Source organism: Boleophthalmus pectinirostris, unplaced genomic scaffold (assembly GCF_026225935.1).
Source record: "Boleophthalmus pectinirostris isolate CB_2022bp ecotype Guang Dong unplaced genomic scaffold, ASM2622593v1 HiC_scaffold_17, whole genome shotgun sequence".
Taxonomy (NCBI): Eukaryota; Metazoa; Chordata; class Actinopteri; order Gobiiformes; family Gobiidae; genus Boleophthalmus; species Boleophthalmus pectinirostris.
The window spans coordinates 35,939,021-35,950,842 of NW_026571115.1; the positions used below are offsets into that span (position 1 = coordinate 35,939,021).

The following is an 11,822-nucleotide window of genomic DNA, read 5'->3' on the forward strand; positions in this document are numbered from 1 at the left end:
GTCCTGATTTAGTCCCAGTCTAGTACCTGGTCTAGTCCTGGTCTAGTACCTGGTTTAGTTCTGGTCTAGTCCTGGTCTAGTATCTGGTTTAGTCCCGGTTTAGTCCCAGTCTAGTACCTGATTTAGTCCCAGTCTAGTACCTGGTCTAGCCCTGGTTTAGTCCTGGTTTAGTCACATTTTCTTTGTATTTTGGTCATTTTTTAAGCAGCTTTTCTGTATTTTTTCTGTAGTTTATGCCTTTTTACTACATTTCTTGCACAAAACTGTTTCAAATCACTGGTTTTGGACACAACTTCTTTTTCCCGCCCTCACCTGTGCCCGGTTCGGTCTGCGGTTACCTGGGTGCTTCCCGGTCCAGTCCCCGGGGGGTCTTCGGTCTCTTCGGTCTCCCGCGGTCCTCCGGTCCGGCTCCGGGGCTCTCCCTCCGCCTCCGTCCGCGGCTCCGGGGGGCTCTTCTGCGGGCCGGTGTCGCTGAAGCTCACGGTGATGTCGCGGAGGTCCAGCTGCCTCAGGATGCCGTGGAGAAGCGCGTACAGGGCCCTGAAGTTCACCGTGCCCTGCCCCGGAGAAGTGATGGACAAGTTTAACAGATTATACAGACTTATATCCTCATCCGCCATTTTGTTGATTGATTCTCTATTGATTCTTAATGAAATAAAAACGGTAAACGGTGACGCGCGCGCCCGGCCGCTTCACCGAAATATCCGCCCGAAAAGCTTTAAAAAACTACCGAATAAAAGTGTAACGCGGCCGTAAAAGCGTGAATTAAGTTACAAAAAGTGTCGCGGAAGAGTTTAGCGGGCTGAGTTTTCGCTGTTCTTTCGCAGGTGTTTGCTAAATTGTGCTAAAAAAGAAAGAAAGAAAATAGAAACCGCGCATCAGTGGTTAAGCTAACGGACTGTACCGGAAATGAGGCTTCAAAATAAAAGCGCAAGAAATGAAAACGCGATAAAAAAAAAAAAAAAAAAAAAAATAATAATAATAATAATAATAATAATAATAATAATACATAATACAATACAATACAATACAATACAATAACTTTATATTCAGTTTCCAGTCCCTTTTTTTTTTTTTTTTGTTTTTTTTCCCATTAAAGTTTATTGGAAACAAAGGAACAAAATATATCATACACTGACACAGCACGTCAATTATAGTCCCCTTTCTCCTTTTCTAAAAGTAAACAAAGTCACTGTACATATATGTATGAAATGATCAAGCTTGAACAAAAAAAAAAAGCTTGGTAATATTAAAACTAATAATAACAATACAAGAACAAAAATAAAACAAAATAATATATGTATATGTATATATACATACATACACACGTACACATATATAAACAAATACATACATATATAAACATATACGCACATACATACACATTCATAAATAAAAAGACAATGGTTTCATCGAGCCATGGGTTCCAGTCCCAGTTTTGAGCTCTGTGTCCCCTGTTCCAGCATATTTATGTAAAACCACTGATTTGTCCCAGTTTTATACAAGAAATGTCCCTATTTTTGACCAATTTGATCTAAACTGAGATTAAACCAGGACTACATCAGGTCTAAACCAGGATTAAAACAGGACCATCACAATTTTTGACTATTCTGATCCCCGCCAACAGTAAAGAGGAGCATAAATTGCCCTTTGTTTTGCCAAAATACAGAAATTCATGTTTGCAAATGGCCATAAAGTAAAGAAGTCTTTCAAATTATGATTATGAGAATGCACAATCTTACATGTTCTTTTCACAGTTTTATTTATACTAAACGTCCCAATCCGGGTGTGGTCCAATTTAGAATTTTGAATACTTGGTCACCCTACTTTATATATTACCCAAAGTGGACTCTCTGAGCTTTAAACCATGGTATAATATTGTTATCTCATCAAAAACAAACTTGGAGTTGTGTTTTGTTTCATTCACGCATGTTTGAGTGATGTTTAATAAGTCTATCTACAACGCCAAACCTCAAAATGCTCTGTTCTACCTTGTGATGTCATTAAGAGGTAGTTTTCAAGTTAACAGTTCAGCAAAGATTGGCAATTCCAGAGATGACATTATCCAAATTATCCAAAAACTAGATAGTCCCAGTTTTGAGTCTGTGTCCCCTGTCCCAGCAAATTTATACAAAACCATTGATTTGTCCCAGTTTTATACAAGAAATGTCCCAGACATTCCTATTTCTGACCAATCTGAAACCTGTCAACAGTAAAGAGAGGCATACAATGTCGTTTGTTAAGGTAAAATACAGAAAAGCTGCTTAAAAGTGACCAGAACACAAAGAAAATGTACTGAAAATACTGACTCATGTGTTTGTCATGAATGGGCCACGTGCAGAGCAATTTTCTTTAATTACACAATTGTTTCACAGTTTTATTATTATCAGCCATCACAAACCGAGAGTGTCCCAGTTTGTAATTTTGAAAATCTGGGCACCCTAGTTTAAAAACACAGTGGAGCACTTCCTGTATTGCTGTATTAACACATGACATCACAAAGTGGAACAAAGTGTTTTCTGTTTGAGAAAAGAACTCAGTCCTAAATCTGCAGAGTTTGTGTGTTAAACATGTGAATGAAACTAAACAAAAACACAACTCCAGATATGTTTGTGAAGAGGAAACAACATTATAACACAAATCAGAAAATATTATAATATGGGCCTTTAATATAAAATCTTTTTTTTTTTTTTCAACTATGCAATGTAAAATACAATGGTATAAACAATAACATTGCTAGATGGTTAAGGATTCATCTTCACAGGGCTCAGCAAGTGTAATATTTACATTTTGCATTATACAAATGTAGAAAAATAATAAATACATTCATATTTTATATTTAAAATTCCATACAAAGTGCTTTTGTTTTTCACAGCTTTGGGATTTGTGCAATAATTTAGCAAATTTATACATGTAAGAGGACAAGAGGGACTGAAATACAACTAATTTGTGTTTCTGACTAGAGAATTTATGAAAATTTTGATAGGATTAGGATTAAGTTCAACGCATATGTTTTTTACAGGAATATCTTTCTCAAACACACAAAAAAAAAATCCAAGTTTTACATTAAATTCACAACAAAAAAATATGTCATTCCAAAAGATTTGAGTGTATGATTCTTCAACACTCTGACCAAATGAGCAATGATTTAAAAAGCGAAATTTTGAACTGACATCTTTAATTAGGTTTAATCTAAAAGCGTATGCAGTATAAACAGTGAAAATATAAAATAGTGTTTAGTTTGTTTCGTATTAATTTTTGTGCTTTTATTGTTTGGTGCCTGAACAGGAAGTAGTCATGGTGCGGCGGGTCTGGCTTCACGCGGATCTCGCCTGCGGGAATCCCACGTTGAGTCTCCGCGTTGTGCGTCTCCAGGCGACGGATGACACTGGTGCCGCGGCGTGGACCCGTCCCAAGTCAATCAACAGCCCAATGTACGGCAAAAGTCAAAATAAAACTGCACATCCGGGAAGGAAAAGCACAGATCAACATCTAATCACGTCATAAAACCGAGTCAAGCAACGCTAAAGATTCTCCTAATCACGAAATCAGCTCTGGGCCTGTGATTTTAATGTTTTTCAGTCAAAACTTAAGAAAATAACTGAATTTGATATTAACAAGGACATTTACAAGTTGTCAGTGTTGTGGAGTAACAGATTACATGTACTGGAGTTATGTAATCAGAGTACAAATTATGAGTAACTGTATTCAGTTACAGTTACTGTTTCAGTGAGTGGTAATTGGATTACAGTTACTTTGTTGAAATAAATGAATTACATGGTGGGATTTTCCTGTTTGTTTGTTTGTTTGTTTGTTTTGTTTTGTTTTTCAGTAATTCCACTCATTGCTGGAAAGTAAACCAGGTCTAAACTAGATCTTAACCAGGTAAACTAAAACAGGTCTAAAACCAGGTCTAAACCAGGACTAAACCAGGACTAAACCAGGACTAAACCAGGTCTAAACCAGGTCTAAAACCAAGTCTAAACCAGGACTAAACCAGGACTAAACCAGGTCTAAACCAGGTCTAAACCAGGTCTAAAACAGGTCTAAAACCAGGTCTAAACCAGGACTAAACCAGGACCAAACCAGGTCTAAACCAGGACTAAACCAGGACTAAAACCAGGTCTAAACTAGATCTAAACTAGATCTAAACCAGGTCTAAACCAGGTCTAAACTAGAAAACAGGTCTAAAACCAGGTCTAAACCAGGACTAAACCAGGACCAAACCAGGTCTAAACCAGGACTGAACCAGGACTAAACCACCAGGATTAAACCAGAACTAAACCAGTTCTAAACTAGATCTTAACCAGGTCTAAAACAGGTCTAAAACCAGGTCTAAACCAGAACTAAAACAGGATTTTAAACAGGATTTAACAGGACTAAATCCTGCTGTGTGGACGTGTCTCCTTGTCTTTTATCAATAATATTTTTAATTTGGTTCAGTAAAGTTTGGGCTTTTTATTTTCTTTTATCAGACAAAAACTTCTTATGTGAAGATTTCCTCGTCTTTGTTTCTCTACGGCAAATCAAGTAATCCAAAGTATTCAGATTACATTACTCACTTTAAGTAATTTAATGGATTCCGTTACAAACTACATTTTGGTGTAAGTAATCTGTAATCTGTAATCTGTAGGGGATTACATTTTAAAAGTCACCTTCCCAACACTGCAAGTTGTGAGAAAGTGAGAATGACATGAAGGGGTGTGATCTTGTTTCGTGTGACCAGACGTGAGTTTTGAGTCTGTCCTGTCTGTCTGTCCAGCAGATTTATAAAAAACACTGATTTGTCCCAGTTTTTATACAAGAAATGTCCCAGGTGTCCCGATTTTTACCCGTTTAATCCCTGCCAACAGTAAAGAGAGGCAAACATTGTCATCTGTTTAAGTAAAATACAGAAAAGCTGCTTAAAAAATGACCAAAACACAAAGAAAATGTGACTGTACTGACTCGCATGTTAGTCCCGAATGGACGGAGTGCAGAAGTTTTCCTTAATTATAAACTCGTTACACTATTTTATTATAACCAACCTCCAGTCCCAGTTTTGTATTGTGCAAATCTGATCACCCTAATCTTGAAGTAAATGTTACTACAAAATGAACAGCAACATTCTAAGATAATATTTAGCAGTTTTGTTCTTCAATAATATAACCAGATTTGCGCTCCAAAACTCCAAAACTGTGTAGGGACCAGGGGTAAATCTAACTGCAGGCACTGTTCTGTCTGAGGCTCGCTTACTCAAATGAAATGAAACTAAATGAATCTGAGTTTTGTTTAAACACAATCTGACCATAAAGAACTGACCTTTATGGAACGACAACAGGTGAGATGATTTTTTTTTAAAAACCAGTCTATTACATAAAATTATAAATGTATAATTTAAATTAAGTTAGTCACTTTCTCAGTTTTGTGTTGAAAATCAAACTCCTAAACAGAAGCACGAAGGCTCGGACTGATCACAGGCTCCAGAAAATTACCTGTTTGAATTCATTTTGTATTTTTTTCCCAGTTTCCAGAGTCTTAAAACCTTGTGTGGATAATGTCACCATGGTAACTGCTGAACATTCCGTCATAGACAAACATGTAGAACACCCCCGGGATGATGCCACTGTAAAGTATCAATTCGGTATCATGTAATCTGCATCAGTGAGGGCGAAATCTGCACAACAAAAACTGGAGGGTTAAAATTTCAGGGTGAAATATTTCATGTTATATTTTATGTTTTTAACACAAAAAGTTTTTTTTAACTATTTGAAAGTTAAATGGGGGTTGGAGCTGGGGTTATTTGTCAGAGTTAATATGGTTGAAGTTAAAGGTTGTATAGAGGATTTTTTTTAAGGAAAGAGAAACCCAGCGACAGTCCTTGACACCACCTTCCTCCTCCACAGCCTCTAGAAATAATTTAGAGACCGACACCTCAGTTTTTAGACCCTTTGTCTGCTTCAGTCGCGCCATCACTGGAAGGAATCTCCAAGAATCACCTCAGTTTGTCTTCGCTCCTTTTCTCCTTCTCTTCGTCTTTCAGCGACCTCAAAAACCGACTTTCTCTTGCGGCGAACTGGTCGTGGATTCTCGTCCGACATCGCAACAAACTTTATGCAAACTGCGAGAGCCACAATTAGAAAAAGCCTCTAAGAACCGCTGCATAGTTACCTTAGAAACGTAGGGAGATTGACTGACAACCTGACAGCCAATAGAAAATGAGGCAGCCTCGTTTTCTATTGGCTGATGTTTATCTGGCCTCAACACGTCCAAAGTTGATAGATTTTCTTTCTTTTTTTTTTTTGGTCATGATAATTACAAAGCTGCTGCGTCTCTGTAATGGTATTTTAAACTTTCATTGACAATTTGAAACAAACAAAAAAATCCTCCCTACAACCTTTAATTCAACTTCCACTAGTAGTTCAATGAGGTTCATTTGGTCTTCTGATTTTTTATGATATTAGGTTCTTTTTACAGACCAAGAGTTTGTTTTCATCCTGACAGTTTCGACTGCTCCCTGTGCTCTTCCTCAGAGTCACGTGATGCTGCTGTGACGTGTCGTTCAGCTGAAGAAGAGTGTTAGTGACCAGTTGAAACTGTCAGGTCTCTTGATCTGTAAAAAGAACCTAAGAACTTCCATTAGTGTTAATTCAACTTCCCTTTGTGTTAATTTGTCTCCTCCCACCACCACTTCAAACTCCCGTGAGAGAAGACCAGTTTGAACCAGTTTTGTTCATAGTTTCATCTTAAATTAACTCAAATAAAGTGTAAAAATAAAACTCCTCTGTGTGTTGTTTAGGTACATCAGGAAAACTACAGGAGAGGAGCAGTTGAGGCTCGGACGTCTGTTCTGATGCCTCCTGGGCGTGTCCCTCAGGAGGTGTTCATGTTCCACCGGGAGGAGGCCCCAGGGAAGATCCAGGACACACTGGAGGGACTGTGTCTCTGGACTGGACTGGGAACACTTCAGGTCCCCCCGGAGGAGCTGGAGGAAGTGTCTGGGGTGAAGGAAGTCTGGGAGTCCCTGATTAGACTGATGCCCCCACAACCTGGCCCCAGATAAGAGGAAGAAACTGGATGGATGGAGGATAACTCTACAAAGTGTTATCCGTTTACTCTCAAAACATGAATATATCTCTTGGTTAAACAGGAACTTGGGTCCAGTGTTAGTTTGAACTCATATAAACTCTGAGAAAATGTTAAAATTGATTCTGTGAGAGTCGATTTTAACACTTCACCAAACACATTAGTCCACAAAATAATTTACAAGAATAAAATATTACAATATCAGACAATCAACGAAATGAATTATGTTGAAAATAACTTTATTAACAATATAACATGCATCATTCAAGTATAAAATCATATTTATTTATCATATTTATATTTTACGTCCCTTTACGCCCCACACCTTTACATTAGTTCACTGTCCCCCGATATCCGCTCAGAAAGATGCACTGTGGAACTTTTCTGCTCGTCTCCACGGAGAGGTTGGAATGTCCCGCGGTGCGGCATTAAACGCGTCCACCTCCGGGAGACAAGCAGGGTTTACGGGTCCGATCTGCGGAGCGGCGACGCTGCTGGATGAATAAATTACTTATTTACAGTATGTCGTGATTTAAATTAACGCAATAAACTAAAGCGGTAACATCTCCATGGAGACAGAAAGGCCGCAGATACACCACCACCAGAAAAGTTACACGGTGCAGCTTTAAAGTACGACGGAGTATAAGGGTCAGATAAAAAAATGGAAAAAAAAAGATGCTGGCGCTACAAGAATAAAGTCGTAACATTTCAACATTAAAGTCGTAATATTATGAGAATAAAGTCGAAGCCAGAAAAAGTCATAATTTTACAGGAATAAAGTCGTAATTTTACAAGCATAAAGTCGAAGTTAAAATAAAGTCGTAATAAAATCAAAGTCAAAGTGAAAAATGCAGCAGAAGAAGAACCTTGTTTTTCAATATAAAACTAAAAATAAGAAACAAACAACAATTTTCTTCATTATTTGCGCCTCCGGACTGAACCAGGACTAAACCAGGACTAAACGAGGTCCGGAACCAGACCGGGACTGAGACCAGGACTTAGACTGGGACCAGAGAAGGACTGAGACAGGGACCAAGACTGAGACCGGGATCAGACAAGAACTGAGACCAGGATTGAGACCGGGAACAGGACCAGGACTGAAAACGGTTTAGTCCTGGTTTAGTCCTGATTCAGTACTGGTTCAGTCCTGGTTCAGTCCGTATGCGGCGCATTAGTCCCGCATCGCATTTTAAAGTCACGTAAACGCCATTTCCCATTTCCGTGACTTAAACCAGGACTAAACCAGGACTAAACAGTTTTCAGTCCTGGTCTGGCCCCGGCCTCAGTCCTGGTCTTTCTGGTTTGGTTCCGGACCTGATTTAATCCTGATTCAGTCCTGGTTCAGTCGAATGAACGAATGATACACGGATTCTTCTCCTTTACAAAATGCTCCAAATTTTCCATTCTCCACTCGGTCAGACTTTCTGAGCAGCTGATATTCTCCTAATATTACCACTTTATTTTGACTACGACTTTATTCTCATAATATTACGACTTTAATGTTGAAATGTTACGACTTTATTCTCGTAGCGCCAGCATTTTTAAAATTTTTTATCTGACCCTTATACTCCGTCGTATTAAAGAGACACTAAACATTCACTTAATAATAATGATCATAAATCACCCAGAGAACAGTTTACAGCACTGAACAGGAACTTCATCCACACACTTTCTCTTAGCGACTGTCGTACGCTGCAGCAAAATCTGGAATATTTTTAAATATTGAGCCAAATTTTTTTTATTATTTCAAGCTAAAGTTGAAATAATCTGCCATTTTTTCTGTGTAACTATAACTATATTTGTCGTAGTTCCCTGTGAATTTGCGATAATAATAATTTTGCGGTGCGTCGTGTAGCCCTACGCTTACTACGGAAAATAATTTGTTCAATTATTAGATTTTGAATTTAAAATCCTGCTTCGAATTTTTTAACTCTGAAAAAAGATGTTTTATTTAATTATTTTTATTCTGAATTTGAGCTGCTGAAATTGTAAATGTTTTTTTTTTTTCACTGCAAATTTTATGTTCTGGATTTTTACTGTTGAATTTGAGATGCTTGAAAATATTTGTGCTGAATATTTAAACTGTGATTTTGAAAAAAAATTTATTACTGAATTTAAAACATTTTGAAAAAAGTATGCTTAATATTTCACCAGCTGCCGTTCAGAATAAAAACAATTCAAGCATGTTTTTGAAGAGTTCAAAAATTCAAAGTGAGAAATTCAAAACTTGATGAAACAAATTATCTTCCATACTGTACATACAATCTGTGTGTCGTTCGTTCATGTGTTTTTTCAAAATAAAATCAAAAATAAGAAAATTTAAAAACTAGAATTTTTTTTTTTCATTATTTGTCTCCAAAACCAAATTGAAAAAAAAGATGATTCATTTTTTTTAAGTTTTCAATTTTGTGTTTAAATGAAAAATAGAAAAAATGGACTGAACAAGGACGTAACCAGGACTAGACCAGGACTAGACTAGACCAGGACTAGACCAGGACTAGACCAGGTAGACCAGGACTAGACCAGGACTAGACCAGGACAAAACTAAAACCAGGACTAAACCGGTCTCAGTCCTGATCACCCGACAGTCTACACGGGTGCTCTGGTTTAGTCCTGTTTTAGTCCTGGTTCAGTCCTGGTTCAGTCCGTTATCCGTTTTTTCCATTTTTCATTTAAACACAAAAAAAAACTGAAAAAAAAAAAAAAAAAAAAACAAATCATTATCTGTTTTTTCATTTTGATTTTGGAGACAAATAATGAAGAAAATTGTTATTTTTCTTCATCGTTTTCTTATTTTTGATTTTATTTTGAAAAACGAATGAACGAACAACACACACTTTTTCTTCACCCTCACGTTATTTACATTAAGGCTCGTGTTTTACAGGCGGCGGCTCAGTGTGAAAACTAAAGTAACAGCAGATTCGAGTTTAAAAACGTGGCGTTTCGAAGCCCGTGGACAAATCTGGAGCTGTGCAAACTGCAGCGTGAGGATTTGGCGACATCTAGTGGCCGCGTTCTCACCGACACGCTAAAAAAAAACTAAACATGATGCAGTGAAAAATGTAACTTCAGTTTGTTTAAATGTCTCATATTCTGCATTTTATTTACGCTGTTTGATTTTCCCTTTCGCATTTTAACATTCACATTTTTTAAAGATTCAGAAATTCATCTTAAAATAAAAAAAATAAAAAAGAACTTCATGAATATTTCCGTTGCATAAAATGAACTTTGAACGAGCGGTGAACGATTTGGCAAATAAGGAAGGCTGTATTCGACAAAAAACATGTCCTGTGCGTCAGTTACTTAAAAACGGGAGCGTTTAATGACCACCTGATGATGTCACGAGGTGGAAAAGAGTGTTTGGAGCGCACCAGAGTGAAAGTACAGTTCTCTAGGTAGTTTTAAGAATGTGAAAAACAGAAATACCGTATTTTTTTTGGACTATAAGTGGCACTTTTTTTCATGGTTTGGGGTGTTTTTTGTGTGACTTATGCTCCGGTGCGACTTTTATATTAAATGTTTGAGTGAAGTGTGGAGAGGTTCTGGTCTCGTGTGTGAGTATGTGCTGCTCCTGTTCCTCCTATACCACTGTCACATGGCTCTACTGCACATGTCTCCTGCAGAAAGAGCCTCTGTCCTGCCTGTATCACGTCAGTCGATCGCACCGTTACTTAAAATTTAAACAAACTTATAAAGACAAAGACTGAGAAGACTGAACACAAACGCCCCCGAAAAACAAAATCAAGATTCTGCAGATTTACAAACTGCAAGTTGTGAAATCTGCAGCTGAAAACGGAAATCGAGCAGCGGAAAGAAAGAAAGTTTGGAGTGAGAGAGAAACTTTTGACACTTGTGAAACTTTCCTGAAGTCACTGGACGGACGGACAAAGCCTGGACTTCAGTGACACCGAAACCATCCTGTCGGGATTCAGAAAGACCCCAATAATTCTAACTGGAACTGATGCTGGAAGCGGCGCTCCGTTTACCTCCGGAGGTCGAGTTGCTCAGAAGTGACACAAGAATTGAATGGATTTAGTGATTTGGAGTGAGATGGAGAGTTTGGTAAACTTGTTCTGTTCTATTTATGTTATAGTTTATCTGAAGAACTGTTCATATGTGACGTTAACAGTCTGTTGTTCTCTCTTCTATTGTTTTTACTAGAACTTGATTTCTCAGTTCCTGGTCTCTGATTTAATCAAATAAATTTCCCCCCAAAAAGTGCGACTTACCATATTTTACAGACAATAAGTCGCACTTTTTTTCATGGTTTGAGTGTTTTCTATGACTTATGCTCCGGTGCGACTTATATATTATAATGTTCAGACTGAAGCCGCGAGAGGCTCTAGTCTTGTGTGTCAGTATCTAGTACTAATATTACTTCTGTACCACTGTCACTTCACTCTCTACTGCGCATGTCTCCTGCAGAAAAAGCCGCTGTCTCGCTGCAAATAGTGAAATATGCAGCCAAAAACAAATCGAGCAGCAGAGAGAAAGTTTGGAGTGAGCGAGAAACTTGCGACTGACTGGCGGAAAGCGAGGATGGAACCAGTGCATCATGAAACTTTCCTGAAGTCACTGGACGGATGGACAAAGCCTGGACTTCAGTGACACCGAAACCATCCTGTCGGGATTCAGAAAGACCCGAATAATTCTAACTGGAACTGACGCTGAGTCTGACGACAGCGACACAGAAGAGGAAGCGGCGCAACGTTTACATCATGGATCTAGGGTTTATCTCCAGAGGTCGCACAGCAGTG

General features: G+C 38.1%; 1 protein-coding gene across 1 annotated transcript in view; it reads left to right on the forward strand.

The window, feature by feature from the left end:
* Positions 1–11,822, forward strand: part of LOC129408753 (zinc finger protein 271-like) — a 58,195-nt gene that overhangs the window by 5,427 nt on the left and 40,946 nt on the right. The window lies entirely within an intron of this gene.